Source organism: Anopheles merus, chromosome 2R (assembly GCF_017562075.2).
Source record: "Anopheles merus strain MAF chromosome 2R, AmerM5.1, whole genome shotgun sequence".
NCBI classification, from domain to species: Eukaryota; Metazoa; Arthropoda; class Insecta; order Diptera; family Culicidae; genus Anopheles; species Anopheles merus.
In genome coordinates, this window is record NC_054082.1 from 31,601,184 (window position 1) to 31,616,858 (window position 15,675).

At 47.1% G+C, this 15,675-nt stretch overlaps 1 protein-coding gene across 3 annotated transcripts in view; it reads right to left on the reverse strand.

Annotated features, from left to right (window-relative positions):
• Positions 1–15,675, reverse strand: part of LOC121603485 (putative GPI-anchored protein pfl2) — a 63,839-nt gene that overhangs the window by 42,014 nt on the left and 6,150 nt on the right. For 2 of the 3 annotated variants that reach the window (XM_041932270.1, XM_041932268.1), the window contains exon 1: positions 5,023–5,691. The gene's annotated coding sequence lies outside the window, so the exon portion shown is untranslated. Of the gene's footprint in view, positions 1–5,022; positions 5,692–11,125; positions 11,187–15,675 lie in introns of those variants that run through there. The other variant, XM_041932272.1, reaches the window with a different exon arrangement.

Genomic DNA, 15,675 nt, shown 5'->3' on the forward strand with positions numbered 1-15,675 from the left:
AGCATGCGGATGCCATCAGCGGAGCAGCCGATGTGCGAAAGGAAACCCCGCTCCTACAGGGTTTGACAGGATCTTGTCCCCAATTCTTTATATTATCCATCAGCTTCAGTAGACTGTTTAATTGGATTAGATCGCCTTAATCTCTTTGCTAAGCTTTATTTTACTTTTAAAAATATACAAACAATCCAGCCGTTGTTGCAAAACCCTCCAGAATTGCAGAATGTTTTAAAAATGTTGATACGCGTCCCTTTGCCAACGGGGTTAACCCTGTACATTGACGAAACGAAAGAAAACAGGAGATAAATCGCGTGCAAGAAGAGAACGGAGAGCAAGCAACACGGTGTGTGAGAGAGAGTGTAAATCAGTAAACAGCGGCGCGAACGATCGAAACCAACACCTACACCTTCGGCTTTAGCGAAAACACAGCATCATGTGTTGCATATGTGCGGCTGTGTGGACGCGTGTGTAGCATAAAACCAACACCAATGAATGCGATGTTTTGTGTATGCATGCGATTCACGTGCCGGGGCAGTGTGTATTGCGCGCCCTTTCGCTCGCATTCGTTTTAAAAACATTCACCGCACGCACACAGGCTCCGGTGTCCTTTATTTATCCTTTCCCCCAGAAAAAAAAACACAACGCGCACACAACGCGCACAACACCGATTGTGCACACGGCAAACCGGAAACTTGAAGGCTACGGAATGTTCCCATTCCATTGCATCTGCCCGCAGAAAATTGGGTTTGGGTGCAGTTTGCACACCATTTCAGTTCGATCTTCTTCTTTCTCTTTCTCTCTTTCTCTCTTTAACTGTTCAGTCTTTGTTGTGCACTGTAGGAAGCTTAGTTCATTGTTCATTTTCTCGTAGAAAAGTTTTTTTTTTATTTTCTCGAAAACAAGAACCTAAAATGCACACAACAAGTACACACACATAGACCCCGTGACCAAAACCCCAAACATTCCACAATAAGAACCGTACAAAGCACAAACCATACACACACACATAAACACAAGCAGTCATCGTGGTGTGTTGCACACGGAACCTCTTTCGTAAGGGCTTTCCGGGGAGAAACGGAAGAGAAGGGTAGAACGGAAGGAACTGCATCCATTATCTGCGGAATCTACAGCTCGAGGAAAAGACAGAGCGAACGAGAGTGAGAGAGAGAGAGAGACAGAGAGAGAGACAGAGAGAGAGAGAGAGAGAGAGAGAGAGAGAGAGAGAGAGAGAGAGAGAGACAGAGAGAGAGAGAGAAACTGTGTGTATATGTGTTTGTGTGTGAGTGTGAGACAGAGAAAGAGAGAGAGGGAGATAGTTGGTGGTATGTGTAGACACAAAGAAAAACAAACAAAACCACAAGCAGCGTACATGCGGAGGGATGTAGAAGCATCATAAATATGTATGATGTGACGCGTATTTGTACACAAAACAATTGGCCAGCCATCTTTCCCCCCGGCTAGCCTCCGTTTTATCACCATAGCTCTCCATTCTCGACAGCTTTCCTTCTCTTGCATCATGCTTGCAGCAGCCCACGTTGATAAGAATGGCAGTGCACGAAATGCAGGCACGTACCAATTAGTGATGGGTAAAGTTGGCAAAGATCCGGAGTCGACTTCGATCCGACTCCGATAAATTCGGAATTAACTCCGGAAGGTAGGTCCGCCCTGCCTTTTTAGAAATCGTTCGAAATCTTCCGGAATTACCAGGAGTCGTGAGGAGTCGTCCGGAGTAGTCCAGAATCATTCGGAGTTGTTCGGAGTCGGTGTCGTCCAGGGTCGTCCGGAGTCATCCAGAGTCATCCAGAGTCGTCCGGAGTCGTCCGAAGTCGTCCATAGTCAAGCACACTGAACCAAGGCTCCTGTTGACTCCGACCGATTCTGATTCCGGTCGACTCCGATCAACTCTAGACGACTCCAAATGATTCAGACTCGGACTCTTAATGACTCTGAACGACTTCGGACGATTCCGGGCGGCTCCTGACGACTCCGGACGACTCCAACTCCGAACAACTCCGAATGACTCCAGGCGGTTCCGAACGTAGTAGTTCCATTTTGCCGTAGTCAGAACCGGACTAACAACACTCGGAGTCGGATCGGAGTCGTAGGTGCGCTCCAGGAAGCACATCACTAGTACCAATCGTGTGCGCGCACAGAAATATATGCTACGCGAACGCAACACATACAGTGCACGCAGCCACAAGAGGCTTACAATCTCCACTGCCAAGCGACCACGCAAAAAGCGTGGCCGCACAGTGTAATAACCGACCCTGAAACACTTTTCCCCATGTACGACGCTTTGCTGGTGTTCTACGCTTTGTGCATGACGATGATTATCCGTGACAAATGCCGCCACTTGCGCATCAGAACCAGCATTGAAATTCGACGCCCCTTATGCCCCTTTTTGCAGAGCAAAACCATCGACCCGCGCGATTGGGCGTTTCAATTCGGGGACGGGCCACTGCCCACCCAAAACTGAACGGGAAAGCGGGAATGTTTGCCCGTGGAAACCCGCATGTTTTTTACACACACACACACAAGCAAAAAGAAGAAGAAAAAAACAATTCGAACCAGCAGCATTACGCGAGCTGCAGATCCTCTCGAGATTAAAGCCAACCAAAAATGGCAAAACCTTGCTGTTTGTTCACTCATGAATATGCTGATGGCAACATAAATACACTTACACAACCACATGCATTATCCCCCGATTGGAGGAGGAGGAGGAGGAATCATGTTTTGCCCAAAAACGGCCAGCCACCAGCCCGCCCCCTTCCAACGGTCTATTGAGGGTGGAGATGGTAATAACTCGCTCGTCTCGAATCTGCCCTTTTATGACGCAGGAAATGGCAATCGCCGGCCCGGGCGAATCCAATTGGATAGCGTCCCCGAGATATTTAGGACGCAAGAGGTGGAAAAGGAAAAGGATCCTGTGTGATGCTTCCAGCCCAAAATTACCCCCCGCCGTTCGTGGTGGTAAGTGGGCTATCCCTTTTTGGCCCTGTGAAACTACCACGTCCGCTCGCTGCCGTCACAACACCGCCGGAGAACGTGACTCCTCTGGTCAACTACGTCGTCGCCATGGACTGGACTGTATCGATGTAATCGAAGGAGTGGGAGAAGAGTAGTAGCTTCGTCTTCGTCTGCGTCCTGGTGAACGAGTGAACGCCGTGCGTTCGGTGAGCGAGGTGAGAATGTTGCAATCGACTCGTTGGCTGGTCCCGAAAATTGCTGTGTGCGATTTCCGCTCGCCGCGAGCTGAAAACTAGGGAAACATACATTGGCCATCTCACTTTCTCCTCCAATGCATCTGTTTCATACATGAACGAAACCAAAACAAAAAAGAAAAACATGTAGAACCCCAGGCAACGGAAAGTACGAGCGTGAGGAATGCAAACAGCCAGCGACACTTTCTTGACGTGGGACTTGTTACTGCTACTGGTACAACTCATTTGCCAACGCCAAACATTACACAAATATTCGCTTCAAGGTGGAAGAAATTGATGAAATTACAAAAATTTTCAGTTCGGGGAGAGGGGTCATTTCGACCCCAACGTTAGCGCCGATCGTTGGGTACACACATAGGTGTGTGGCAACCCATTACTGGTTCCGCTTCAGTTCCACCAATCTTTCCCGGAACGAGCTGAGCATTCGCTCACAAGCGCACGACCGTGTTTCTGATTCAAGCAGCAAGTTCCAACATCAGCAACATTGCTGTAGCATACAACAGTGCTTCACACACACACACACACACACACAGGCGCGCGCGCGCATACTCTTTATGCTGTACCGGTTGTTTCCATCAGCCACGGTGATGTCTTTGTTAGGCTACTATGCAGAAGAGCGAATCGAATTCGAGAATGTCGACAACTCTCAGCAAAAACGCAACCATTGTGCCCAGCATGGCTGGATATTCTATGGATCGGCAATTGGACATCGGTGTGCTTGGGTGCAGAGACTTTTACTTTCTAGCCCTCATCCCATCGCCGTCCCGCACAGCATCTCACTCTCCCAGGTGCCAGGAGCAGGATGAGCCACCGATGAGATAGGGAATCGGAACAATGTTTCACTCGGCGGCACGCATACCTTCGCAGATTGCGGCGTTCGTAGCATAAACATAGGCCTGCACTACAGTTTTATTTTTTTCACACGCATAACCACACACTATCAAGCCCGTACAATAACAACAACGCGTCGAACTTTAGGGCAGTTGGGCTCACACAAACCTCGCCAGTAATAAAAGCCTACCACGAAGCGTGCAAGTGCATCAAAGGGCCCATTTCAGTACTGCGAAATTATTATGACGCTGTGTCCCAACAGCACACAAAGAACGCCCGTGCCCGCCGTGCGCGCAAGCGAGATAGATTCATGGATAGCTACATCACATGAGCCAGGGGGGGGGGGGGAAGCCGATGCGTATCGCGATTCGAGCAAAATCAAACCAATGGAAGGGGAAAAAACAACAATAACGTGATGCCGGTAACACACTCACACACATACGAGCAGCTTACTCACGTAGCGACCACATGAGTGCACACGTGGCCATCACGGCGGCAACGTGACACATCGGCAGGCGCGGTTCTCAACGATTCTTCCACCCCACTACCCTACACGTCATCCCACCGTCATACTTCCCCCTCTCCCTCTGCCGTTGCAGCCCGAGCATGATGCTTTGCGCAATTTTCCCCTCCAAACGTGACACCAACACACGCACACACAAGCACACTCACACTGTAAAACAATTTATGCTGCACACACACTCACACAGAGCGACACTCTTCTTCTCTCAGCAAAAACCAAAAAAAACCAGAATTCATGCCCACTTGGATTGGAGGGGAAAATGTGTGACGACAGCAGTATTTTTGAAAATAGTAACAAACGCCACCCATGTGAGTGGCGGCGAAGGGTGAACGGTGAAGGGTGTAAGGTGAGATGGCAGGGGGTAGCGTTATGTATGTGCGAGCCTGCCGCTCCAACCACTACCCACAATCGCTGCGTGTACGAAAATAGCAAAACACAAAATCTACTCACCCTCACAGCGCGATGCGTTTGTGTCTGTGCGAAGCGTCGGCGTGATGCGTGCACCACAGTGGTTCCACCTGGGATGGAAAAAAGCGCACACACTCACACACACTCACACACACTACACGACCGACCCAGGGAAACCACAATTGTTTGCACACTTTTGTGTCATGCCCACACACACACACACACACAGCCTACCTTTCACGGGGTACTGTTATCTTCGCCTTTGCCTATTGCTTCACCACCCGTCTGGCAAGGCTTCTTTGTGCAGGGTTTGGGTACAAAGAACGTCACCTTTCGCCGTGGCACTCGAATGCGACGCCCCGTTCCCCGTGCACACAAATCAATGCTTTCTGTATGTGTAGTGGTGAGCCGTGCACAGCAATTTTAGCGTTGGTTTGTTTGTTTCGTTGATGTGATTTCGATAGCAAAATGGAATTTCTAACGTTTCACGCAAGCACTATGCAAATGCTTCCCGTAACGGTTTTGGGGACACTAGTGATGCACCACGCCTACTACACACTTTGTCGTTCGTCGTCGCACTGCACACAGCGGAGCGGAAAGGCTGCTGGTTTTTTGGGTGGACAGAATTGATATGGAAACTCACACACAGCCACAGGGGTACGGTACGGCAGCACACAAGCCCGAGCGAGCGCGGTTCAATTTCATCTGGAGACTCGAAAATCACAGCCTGCCTCGCAAAGGGTGTTCTTGGTGCTTCGCACCCGAAGCACAGCGCCGAACACGGGTTCGGTTCGGCACCCCTACCCTACACCCTACTCACCACCCCCCGTAGTAGCACATGCACCCTTCTTCGCCACTTTCTCTCTTTCCCTGTTTACGTGCACTGTTACTGGCTCCAAAACGTGTGCGAGCGCGCGCGCGCTCTCTCTCTCTCTCTCGATCTCGCTCGCTTAATTTACTGTTTTGTCCTCTCTCTCTCTCTCTGGGTATGGCCGCCCGGCACACATAAACACCTTCCTTATTTAGCAGACGCAGCAACATTGGGCAGGCCTTGCTGCAGGCCGTCCCGCCCGCCCGTTGACTTTGATTTGCACTTGCATGCACCGCAAACACAAACCGCGAGACCACCACCCACGGACGGCCACACCAGGGCTGGGGGTGGTGCGTGATACGGTGAGCGCTGGTAACCAGTACCAATGCCCTCTTTGTGTGTCATACACACACACACACACACACAGCCACAAGCAGCCCGGCGGTGCGGCCTGGCTGCGAGCGATTGTGCGCTTTGTGCTAATGAGCGGGCGCATGCGAAGGCCTTCCACCTACCCCCACCAGTCGGGCGATAAACAGCCACCCAGCCAGACACGGGGCTCTTAAAAACACAGAAACAGAAACATACAGGCAAGAAATCGCCGTTACTCGATCGTAAGCACGACCGAAACGCGACACGTAACTTCAGCGTCCACAGTGGCCACGCTGTGTCAATGGTGCGATGCATCTACTAAGCCGGGGCCACCGACACGTGATGCTGGATAGTACCTTCCCGAAAGGGTGGCGCAGCAGATCGGTGCCGTGGTGAACGCAAGTACCCCATCCAGCGACAGGCTTTGCATGCTCGTGGTAGTAACTAGGCTAATGTCTACTAAGCCAAAAACAAAATCAAAACGCGCAACAACCAAACCAAAAAGCGCCCATCTCCTTCCATTCGTTACACTGCGCGACAAACAACATGGGGTCATCATCGCGCAGACGGCTTAACTGGGCCAGCTACCACAGCTACGCGATTATTCATGATTCGTGCATCGTTCGCTTTGACGCCCTCTCGCCGCCAAAGTGCGTGGTTGAAGGGGTTGCGCGGTAGAAATTATTTGAGGAAAGAATTTGTTATTTAAGAATGCAATAATGAAAATAATTGTTTGTCTGAGCATTTGGCTGGTAACTTAATTTAGGGTTTTATAATGTTCATGTTTATAAATCGAGGGAAAATTATAAAGAATTTAACGTACAGTTTAAAATATGTAATTCAAATAATTGGTTCGTTTTCGCCAAAATTGGTTCGTATTCGCCAAAATTCTACGTTCACACACAACGAATCTTCGTCAGAGACAATTACCGTAATTTAATAAAATAATTCGTAAAATGTGAGCTCTTATTGTAAGGCACAATATATCAACGGCCTGTCCTGAGTTTTGTTATTAATCCAGCGATGGATAGCTTGAATTGCTCCAAAAACATTCGCCACAGCAGCCTGTGCAGACTTGGCCCCTTCCTCAGTGAAAAAAGGATGTTTAAAATATACTTTCTAGCAGAATATGCCTTGTGAAAACGCGGCTAATGCCAAACAGGTTCCAATTGCATAATATCAGGCGCAACTTTTGAACAATGATACGAGTGGAAAGCTTTACTGCCAATTTTTGTTTTTTACCCTTTGCTCGACTCTTGTTCAGCCTTTGCTGTTTGGTTTTTTATAGCTTTTTGAATATATAATAAATTTCTATTATATTTACGGATACCACAACAACTCGACCGTGCAACCGACGCTCGAATTCTTACGATCGAGTCGAGCAACCCTGCAAAAGCACATATGCTGCTCTCTAACACTACTATAGCTTCCTTGTATTTGAGGCTTTGCGTTTGAAAGCAGAGAAAACAAAACAAACCCTAGATAGTAAATGCTTTCTGTGTAATTTTGCATGATTGTGTGTATTTAACAGAAGTACAAATTGAAGTGAGTTTTTTCTCTTTTTTTGCTTTTCTGATATATTAGCATGAGCATGAGCATATGATAGTTGCTTTATAAACCACACATTATGAACGCACGAAGCGCAGCCTTATCATAGAATGTCATAGATCCGATTGCAACGGATTATCGACTTAAGTGGGAAACTTTTACGACAAACTACTATCACTACGATAGCATCCCTATCACGTCAAAGGGTGAAATGTAATTTTCGACCAAATATACTATTTCGGAAATTTCATTTCAAAATAAACGTTAGTTCGCCTCTTCCGTCTGACGACAGCTCTAAACAGTGGAAGGGAACCGCGCCAATTTCACGGCCACCAACATACAATCGCCTCTCCCTCCCACACACACACACACACACACACACAAAGGGCAGGGTGGACAAAATACAGTGGATGAAAGTGTATTCCACTTCACACCCAATGCTTCACCGTTCGATAACAAACCCAAAGGTGCTGCTCGGTACGGAGTGCTGCGCACGGTTCGGATCCACACCTTCAGGGCACCCAGATTGACTCATAGGCGCTTCTCCCAAACGCGTTTGCTAGTTTGGACCAAAAACCGTGCTCGCAGTTAGAGGGAGTTGTGAGTCGCCCGAGCCCAGCCACAGTGGTGTCACATTTTCACCTCCACGCCACAAAGATGAGTCACTTCGATTGGGCGGGCGGCTTGGGTAATCGACGCAAGCGACGCTGCTAGCAAACAGGCGGCGACACGGCACGGCTGTGTGTGGTTTGGGGTTGCAACAAACCGTTTCAACCAACACAGATACCAAACGTCGGAATGAACGTGATAAAAACGCCATCCGACGAAAAGTGGCGCAGGGTGAAATAAGATTTGATGGTTGTTTATTTTTTTCTTCGCTTCGCTTTTGATGTGCCCTGTTTCCCCTATCAATCGTTTGGCGTTGTTATGGTGGTTGTGGGAGTGCATGATAAAAGATTTCGATTTGACCCGCTGCCATACACAGAGGTAATTTTACTGATACTACACACCTCGAAGGCAGTATGGTACGTAGCCTCTCCAGAGCTTTTTGTATTGATTTGCAATTTCAGTCCAGGCGAATGATCATTTTAAAAAACAGCCCAACCTTTATGCTTAACTTGACACCGATATGGAGACAGGTTTTCCGCATCGGTTCATCTTTCCCACAGAGCAGATGTGAACCATTTTCCATTCGGCAGAGCACGAAAACCACACATCACGCCGTTTTACACAGAATCAACCCTCAGCTGAATTCCGCAAACAAAAAACGCGCGCACAAACACACACACACACACACACACACACACACACACACACACACACACACACACACACACACACACACACACACACACACACACACACACACACACACACACACACACATAAACATCCGCCACCGCATCGTCGTCTCTCATGCTGCCGCTATGCTCCGGTACCGGTTTTCTAGATCAACACTCCCCAAATAAAAAATAAAAAGCGGTGTCGTATTTGGTCACCGTTTCCTGTGCTAGAATGAGAACGACTAATCAAAACCAGCAAACAACAAACCGGGAAAGTGGGAAAGAAAACTATCGTACGAAAATAGCGACACTTCCCCAAAGCTCTCGCAAACTGGGGAAATGGTTGCAAAATGTCGACAAACGACCACCGACGACAGTGACAGTGGGACATACAGGGGAGTGTGGGGGGAGGGGGAGAGACACAGGTTCCATTAACATTAACGGTGCTTCATCGTTGCACAAAACGGGCAAACCAAATTCACCACAACCAGATGAACAATATATAGAAAGCTGAGCAGGCCATGGAGCAAGCAATATGGGGGCATGCGGAGAGGTGAGGGATGGTAGATCATCAACACTTTTGCTCAAATAAAAAAAAAAGGAAAAAAACGATGCTTCCCCGGTCCCGGAGAAAAAGATTCTTCGGTTTGTCGTGTCTCCCACACAGAAGCATACCCGCCAAACAAAGCGCTTAGTATGTGTGTGTGTTTGTGTGTGTATGCTCGCACACCAGAGCATGCGAAATGATAGTCCACCCCCGTCTCCTACTCCCCCAACGACTCCACCATTCATACACATACACACCGCTTTCGTACCTCGTGCCGTATCAGCTGGTACTGATCGCGGGTAGCACCAACACCACCACCACCACCACCACCACTACTATCAAAGAGATGAGAAAAAGCCAACGTGATGTCTGTGCTCACCCTGCACCCCCTACCCAAAGCCCGTTGGCCGGCTAATTGTTTCCCCAACCAATACCACGTGATGCCGAAAACGTTGCGTACGCGAGACGAAAACATGCGAGAAACAATCGGCTACAAGAGAGAGAGAGAAAGAGAGAGAGAGAGAGAGAGAGAGAGCGAGAGAGTGTGAGTGTGTGAGCATTTGTATGTGAAAAAAAAAGATCGCATAACAACCCCTAAAGAGCAGCGTGCTCCATGCGTGTGTGTGTGAGTGTGTTGGTGGGGAAGCTCGTAGGCATCGGCCCGCAGACCTGAATTTGTTTTCGTTGTCCCACCGGCTGGTGAGGTGGTGAAGATGTACGGCGAGTGGTCGTGGTACAACGCACGAGCGAAAGTTGGGCACCTCCTCCTATTCCCCCTTTTGCCCCGCCGCGACCGCTGGATGGACACACGGAACCTTTGAGAGGAGGGGGGTGGGGGCTGCCATCGTGCACCAAAACAACAAGGACGCAGTCGTGCTTCCACGCGAGCTGCTGACTTTTCTCTCGGCAGCGTTTTGTGGCTTCGTACACTGTTCGTACACCAACCGGGCCAAGTGACTCAGCGTGCCCGCGTCTGGGTCAGCATACGTTTTGGGATGGGAAAGGAACAAGGGGTGTGCTTGTGTGTGCGTGTGTCGGTGGTCACGTACACGCCGGGCAAACCGGTTCTGCCGTTCCCTTGGCGCGTTTCTATGCCCACACCGTTTCGCACAGCGACGCTCCGACCGAGGAGTTGGATGATGAGCTTTCGGCCGTCGGACTGGGTCGGACAGGTCGGTTCGTATAAAACGGTGGCGAATAAAAGCGGTTCGCTGCGATCGATGGTTCGTCTACCACACATCTGCTGCAACACACACACACACACGTACGTGCGCAAATAAAACAACAAAAATCATTCGCCCTATGCTCAAAGAAACTTGCTCGTGCGCGGACGCGAAAGAACAAGCGTGTTGTAGGCAGGAGAAAAAGAGTCACGATCACCGAACACGTCGGCTGGACATCGGAAACGTTCAAAAAGTGGACCAAACAGACGCACAACAATATTTTCAAAAAACAAAACAAAAAACTAAGGTAGGTATTATAAGACGTATATCAATGGTTCTGTTTAGTTGGTAAAATTGATTCAATTGGGACAAAAACACACAACTTGGCTGTTAATTGCACAGGAATGGTTTAAACACTTACCGAAATAATTCCATCGCTACAGTTCCATCGATACGCCTATAAATGGCATAATTAAATGGAGCTGAAAGAAAGAACAAGCAATTAGAGGGACATACTCCACGGGCGTGTAAAGGTAAAGGTAACACTAAGGTATAACAGCTTCTAGGGGAGAGGAAAGTCACCGACCGGAAAGGAGGCGCCAGGTGGTTTACGGGCTGTGCCATACACACTACACATGCTACACCATTTACCCGTCGCTGCTCGATTGCAGATTATTCCATTAGATCAGCGGTGTCAAACTCATTTTACCATGCGAGCCAAAATGCTACTTAAAATGGTATCACGTGCCGCAGCCTAGTTTTTATATCGTATTATATGATACAAGAATCGTTAGCAGTTCCTTTCATTTCATATTGGGATAACAGTTACGTTACAATAGTAATAACTTTAATGCAAAATACATCTTATTGAATCTAAGAAATTTATTACTAAAGGACGTTATTAGCAGATAAGTTTCAATTGACCATAGGCTTCTGATTGTTTTCAAAATTTGAATAGTTTTGTGCCAACTAATAAGATTTAGTTCGCAAAAATAATGGCAATAAATAGCAATGACTAGCCAGGTTGGATTATCCATGGCAGAATAGAAAATTTTATGTTAATTTTGTAGTCATTTTGGTTATCAGTGTTTTTGAGCTAGTATTGATTGTGAACGGTATTTACGTACTTTATAAACAGTGAATTCTTAGGCTGGAAATACACGAACCGAGATCGTCGCGGTACCGGGAAATTCGCGCCTTGTTTATAACAGTTGTAGAACAGTTGAGCTGTCAAATCTTCCGCGCCTCCAATCGCCCCTGCTGTTTCGCAGAGATACCCAACATCGGTGTTCCTGAGATTTTCGCGGTATCGCGAACCGATTATTTGTACTTTTTCTGGTAGATTTGTGTGAAAATTCGTTTCCAAAGACGAGTTTTGTATTTTATTTTGCATAAACTATGTAAAATAAATAATTTGATTCACAAATTGATATAAAAATATTTCTTCTAGGCACATTCAATCGTCACCAGACCTCGGATGGTACACGAACCGCGATTATCTCGCCTATCTGTCAGATTTTATAACAAAATTGACAGCTCAAGTCATACGCGATTTTCGTGGTACCGAGACGATAGCGATTCGTTTATTTCCAGCCTTATTTTTGATGGTGTCCAAAGTCCACACATTAGTACAGGTCGGCTCATCCAGTGTAGTTAGACAAATCTTCATTTGACAGTCGGGGAGTGCAATGTGCCATACAAGTACTAATTAACCGTTGCTCCCTTCCTGCCAATCTCCATAGAAATCCCCATTCATTATGGCGATCAAACTCAGAGCCATAAGCCCACCTGTATTCTATCTAGTCACCTTCGTGATGCCTCATGGAAGGCTTGACATTATTTATAACATCTTATTAAAAGTTCAAGCCGGTCTCGTGGTACAGTCGTCAACTCGTACGACTTAACAACATGCCCGTCATGGGTTCAATCCCCGAAAAGACCGTGCCCTCATACCTAGGACTGACTATCCTGCTATGGTAACAATAAGTCACTGAAAGCCAAAGCTCACTTCACTAGTGCGTACAAAGGCAGGCCTTGACCGACAACGGTTGTTGTGCCAATGAAGAAGGAATTAAAAGTCAAAGCCGGTCTCGTGGTACAGTCGTCAACTCGTACGACTTAACAACATGCCCGTCATGGGTTTAAGCCCCAAATGGACCGAGCCCGCCGTACGTAGGACTGATGTTTTTCTTTGGATTTTGTTTTTTTTTGCGCATTTTTTAACTAATTGATTCACTGGAAAGCGTTTATCATGACTTAAAAAGAATTTTGATTAACCCATCGAGTTATTGGCAGAGATAGACAGAGGGAGATAAAAACAATCATAATGACCCATTTTTCCGATCATCTTTTGTGTAAAGCAACGGTTTTGCAGAATGGACCAAAATAATTTTTCTTTATTAACTGTTTGCTTTTATTTCATTACGGGTTTGTGCATTTTTCTAAAAATCGTGAGACAATCAAGGGGTTAATTTTGTTGCCATTTTGCTAAACAAAAACAAAGTGTCCTGAATTAAATATTCTTTTTCAGAAAAATGTTTTTTCTAATCTTTGTTTGTGCGTACATGAATAAAGAGATGGTAGGCAGAAACATTTTTAAAGTTTTATGACGATGGACCGTCTAACAATAAATTGAAAAACTCTTTATATTTCAGATATCTGTAGAATCAGAAATGAAAAATAAATTTTAGCTAAAGCGATCGCGGGCCACCAGTTTGACATCTCTGCATTAGCGTCACCACTTCCCAGCCAGGGTCATGCCCAGACCGGCGCGTTTGGGATTGGGAGAAATCCCGGATTACTATTTATTAGAGAACGTTATTAAATAGCATTCAATTACAGGGTGCCCCAGCCATCCATCCTCTCCCCCTCTGGCGTGCATAGGTAAACGAGACAAATAATGCTGTCAACGCGCCGGTATGAACGAAAACGACACCTGACCAATGTGACACACACACACACACTCACACAAACGTCACCCTGACGATGGGATCTATATGATGGACTATCACGCTGCTATACATAAAAGCGGTGTCACTCATTACTGGTCCAAACCTGTTCAATGCTTGCCGATGTGTGTCATCCTTTTCCATCCTGATAGATACATCCGCCCGTTCCGCTCGCCCGACCAACAAAAACACAAACACTGTTGCATGTGTCTCGTGGCGCCCCGGCAACCGGCAACGAAGGCTCCACATCCAAATCACCGCAAGCCTATATTGTAATGCGGCATCAATATGCACGCACGCGCTCACTCACACATACACAGGCCACACCGGGCCGGAAAAGCCGGAAAAGCCGGGTAGATGAAGAATGCTTTCGCTTTCCACGTTCCCGAACCGGAACCGGGATCGGAATGGGGGATTTTACCGGTCACTCACCGGCACCAGTCGCTGACAACGGAACAATGCATGCTGCATGGGACCGAGTGGGCATGTTCGCATGTGTACCGTGGTCCAGGACCCTCGGGGTAACTCACAAACACAAGGATCTTCTATGTGTACTTGTCTATCTCTATCTGCTTCGCTATCTCCCTCGCTCTCTCTCTGCCGGTTTCTTTACAGCCGTGAGTATTTTTCCACCCGGAAAAGGAATCACTTAGCGTTGAGATGAGCCGGTACGATTAGGTTCGTTTCCCTGTTCACCCCTGTTGGGTGGAAAATGATAGCGCAAAACAACGGAAAATAAAGCCCCAAACCAATCGACGACAGCATGTTGGCATGTTTGCTCTTCATCATTGATGGCTTATGTCCTCAAAATACCATATTATTATTCCGATCCGTTTTTGGATGGTTTTGTTTGTCAATTTCATGCAAACACTATCGATGGTGTGCATCTCTGTGTGTCTGTGTCCTGGATATTGCGCCTAAAGCAATGTTTGTATTAATTATTAATGTCTTTCTAGACAGCACAATGCCCTATATGGATGGGAATCGAACCCATGGTCTGGGCTTGCATGTACATCACATCACAGCGCGCACATCATCACAACTATTACACACACGATCATAAATTTCTTCCTCAATCAATTTGATTTTCCTTATCCCAGTAACCATTGTTTTATCCTTCCAAATCCTTCCACGTCAGAATAAGAAGTTTCTGGAAACCCGAACTATCCAGTCCGAGCGTATCATCGGTAAGGACAAATTTAGTACACAAGTAGGCCATATTTTCAATAAACAGAGTGTCAAACGCAGAAGTTCTTGGAGTTAAGAGCTTTAATTCCAACATCCGAAATAGGCCAGAGCCCCTGGATTTCCAAGCTAAATACCCCCTTTCGTCTGCATAGGCTTCCCAACCTTTGGATTAGAAGCAACTAGCGGGAAGGATTGGTTAGTATGCAAAGACTCTGTCCAAAAGTCCGCTGATAGTTTCTCCTCCGCTACGACCCTGCGACTCCCAATGCGCTGAGGGCCAATGCTCGGCTCCTAACAACAACATTGGGCTTATGTTGTTTTCTTTTCTTTGTTTGCATCTAAATTGTCCTTCTAACTGACCAAGTTTTGTCTTTAAAGTGTCAATTTTTGTATTTGAATTGGTGCCTTGATCAACTGCCATACATCAACCAGCACGTAATAGGAGATAAAGAAAATTGTATTTACCATAATGTTACCATTAAACAATCAGGATTTGCAGCAGTATTATCACGAGAAGAGTATCGCGGTCAAGCTGAGTTTGCTTGATAATACACTAGACCGTTTTATTGTCAAACGAGTACAACTTCAAGTGAATTAAAAAAAATACAACATTCACACTCACACACACTCACCCAACCATGTGAAACTGTCGAATGAGGCTTCAAGGCCAAAATATAGCTCAATCTCTGGGACGCGTTCCAGCCCCCGTCAATTCTCAGCCAGGGCGCAGCGTTGCGAATCACGCCAGCCGACCATCGCTTACATCAGTCAGCTTCACCCCGGCTGCAACTGCAGTTAAGTGTAACGATATGCTGTGGCACATTGCAATTGCTAC